The sequence below is a fragment of the Grammomys surdaster genome, unplaced genomic scaffold, assembly GCF_004785775.1.
Source record: "Grammomys surdaster isolate TR1022 unplaced genomic scaffold, NIH_TR_1.0 141, whole genome shotgun sequence".
NCBI lineage: Eukaryota > Metazoa > Chordata > Mammalia > Rodentia > Muridae > Grammomys > Grammomys surdaster.
Genome location: NW_021604599.1, coordinates 257,557 through 260,467, shown reverse-complemented (window position 1 = coordinate 260,467; position 2,911 = coordinate 257,557). Strand labels below are relative to the sequence as shown.

Below are 2,911 nucleotides of genomic sequence, written 5' to 3'. Positions count from 1 at the left end.
AAAAAAAAAAAAAAAAAAAAAACAAAAAAAAAAAACAAAAAAAAAACCCTTGTCAGATTAACAACACATCAAAAAGATAGGGCTTGGCTTCGCCTAACTTTATAAACAGAGCATATTTAACACGTATTCAGGAGGAAAATAAAATTCAATTAGGAACAAATTTAATGTATAAGATATTTGTGAATATCCTAGGCTTTGTATGTAGTCATAGCAGGGTCACTAAAGACTGCTTAATTAGAAAAGGAGAATGATGGCTTTGGAAGGCTTGGTGGCTACTGAGGATGCAAAAGTTGAACATGCAAAGTAAGTGATCACTTCTTTCCAAGGTGATCATTATTGAACAGATGTGTTAGACAAACTTGTTATACCTGGTGCAAACACTTGATAAGTGGGTATCAAGCAACACTTGACAGAGGATGAATATCCTGAATATACAAAGAACTCAAAAAAAAAACTAAACAAGAAAACAATTTAATCCAAAAAAAAATGACTAAGATACTCTCTGGCTCTTGTGGGGAGCACTGTCAGCTCAAGTGGCATACTGAAGATATTTATGTGTATGTATACACATGTATTATATATAAAATATATATAATTTTAGGTAAATAGGAAATAATATGACTTCTGGAGACTTTATGAAACATCCTTAATGGTATTTGTTCCTTCTTTGCCCCTCTCCCCTCTCCTCTTGTACTGACTTCCCTCCCGTTCCCCTATAGAAGCCCTGTTTCCAGATTTTCTGTTTCCCCTTTCAAATTTCCTGTATCGTGCTACTTCCGACTCCTCAGAATCAGGCATGGGAAATCTCCATTTGAGTTTGGTCAGTGTAGTCCAAGTGACCTCCAAAGCAATATAGGCTACTGCTGTTTACCCTTGGCTGGTTCTCACTGAAGTAATGACCCGGTTTTTGAAGACACTACACTTTGGATACAAGACTCAGAAGACTGGTTCTGTCAGGCCTCCATGGTCCAGTAAGTACTATTTAAGATGCCAACAGAATGATGTAATAAATAATTGTATCCAGCTGTGATGCCTATGAAACAACACATACCAGCTTGGCAAGCTATCCCTATTGGTGCAATAGTGGTACTGATATCTTGGTGATAACCCTAGCTTTCTAATTGGGCTTAAGGCCCACTCAACAAGGAGAGAAATATGCCTGGTAATAGAAACCTAGTCAAGTACCCTACCTGGGCTAATGGACAGGTCATGGAACTTAGAGGGAAACCCACTACCATTACTTTACTAGACCTAGCTAATTCCTAATAATTCTTAACTGCACTCTAAAGCTTACACCCATAGATAAAGTGTAGCTTTCACCCCTACATCAAAAAAGCTTTGCTTTGCAGCAAACAGAGACCATTAAAGAAAACAAACTACAACTGGTCATAATGCTGAGATCAACTGACCAAAGGGAGTCCCAAAGGATATATCTACCAAACAACTTCTGTACCTAAAGCTCAGAGAACATTGCAGAAGAGGTGAACAGAAAGACTGTTAAAAGGCAGATGACCAGGAAGTCTGCAGTGATACTCTGTCTCCTAACAATGGCTGAAGGCTACACATATGACATCTCAACAATATGGCTGCCTGAATAAGACCTGACCCATGACAGCACCAATAAACATGCTAACGGAAAAAGATCTCCCAGAGTCACCCCTAGACAAAGAACACCAGGCAACTAATGACTGCGGAGAGAAGGCAATCAGTCCCTCCTTGCTTTGAGTCCCCTAATTGCTTATCTGATACAAAACGATCAGCCTGAAATCATCCAAGCACAAGCAACACTAAGTGAACTGAGCAGGTTGTATTTATATATCTATGCACACGTGTGTGTATCAATAATAGTCAAAGAAAAAGAGGCGGTCTTGTAGGAGACATGGGAGGAGTTGGGGGGAGAGAAAGGGGAAGTGATATAATCATATTGTAATTAAAAAGGGGGGGTGGACAGGGAAATGAATAGTCCTCAAAAGAAGAAATACAAATGGCCAATGAATATTTTCAAGTCTTCTAACCTTCGTGGGCTTCTGTTCACAAATGTTAAGCATATAGTCATGCTAATTCACACATACCCATTCTAAAAATCTTAAAAACTCAACTGATTTGCATATCTAACTACCTAGGAGAATATGGGTGCCTCCTCCGATCAGCTCATACTTAATAATGGAGTCATCTGTTAGGCTATGATTCAGTGTACCCGAATTATACTCTCTCAATGGCCTTCGGTATAAACAAGCATACCATTTTGAGGTGTTGTGTCAGCTCTAGTCTACAATAAAAGCATACTAAAGTCCAGGATTTAAATTTCTGAAGGAATAAGCCCCTTTCCAAATTCATGTCTCTGAGGTGTCCTGCTTATTCTTAAACTCTTAACAAGGGGGTAGGGGGAGGACGTGTGCTTCAGGAGGTATCTTATAAGCAAAGGCCATAGATGTCTTTTCTGGAGTGGTCCTGAGGCTGATAGTTCAGGGTCCACATTTTGAAAACACACTAAGGGACAAGACAAAAAAGCCATCTCCTAAAGGTTCTCTTTTGGCAGAACTCAGACTACCTACTTAAAAAAAGATTGATGTGGGCTCCTTTACCACACCATAAAACCTAAACAGGTCAGGAATCTTTGACGTCTCTTCCTGCGGCGCCAAGCTGCCCGACAGTCGCCCACGCGCCGGGTCAGCTGACGCCAGCTCCACCTGCGCCCGGTGTCGCACGCTCCTCGGGGTTTTCCGCCTCTCCACCTGTCCACACCGAGGCTCCGAGGCGGTCGGCCGCACTGGCTCGGCGACAGCACCGGAGACCACGCTCGCATTCAGAGCTCCGCAGCCGGAAGCGCGCTCTGCTCCCGCCCCCGCCGGCGGATCCGGAAGTGGGGGTCGGCAGCCGCGTACCGCCCTCCGCGGGGCCCCCGGGCACG

General features: G+C 42.7%; 1 pseudogene; it reads right to left on the bottom strand.

Annotated features, from left to right (window-relative positions):
* The window catches only part of LOC114618326, a 40,421-nt pseudogene extending 37,615 nt beyond the window's left edge, over positions 1-2,806 (bottom strand).
* Between the last annotated feature and the right edge of the window lie 105 nt (positions 2,807-2,911).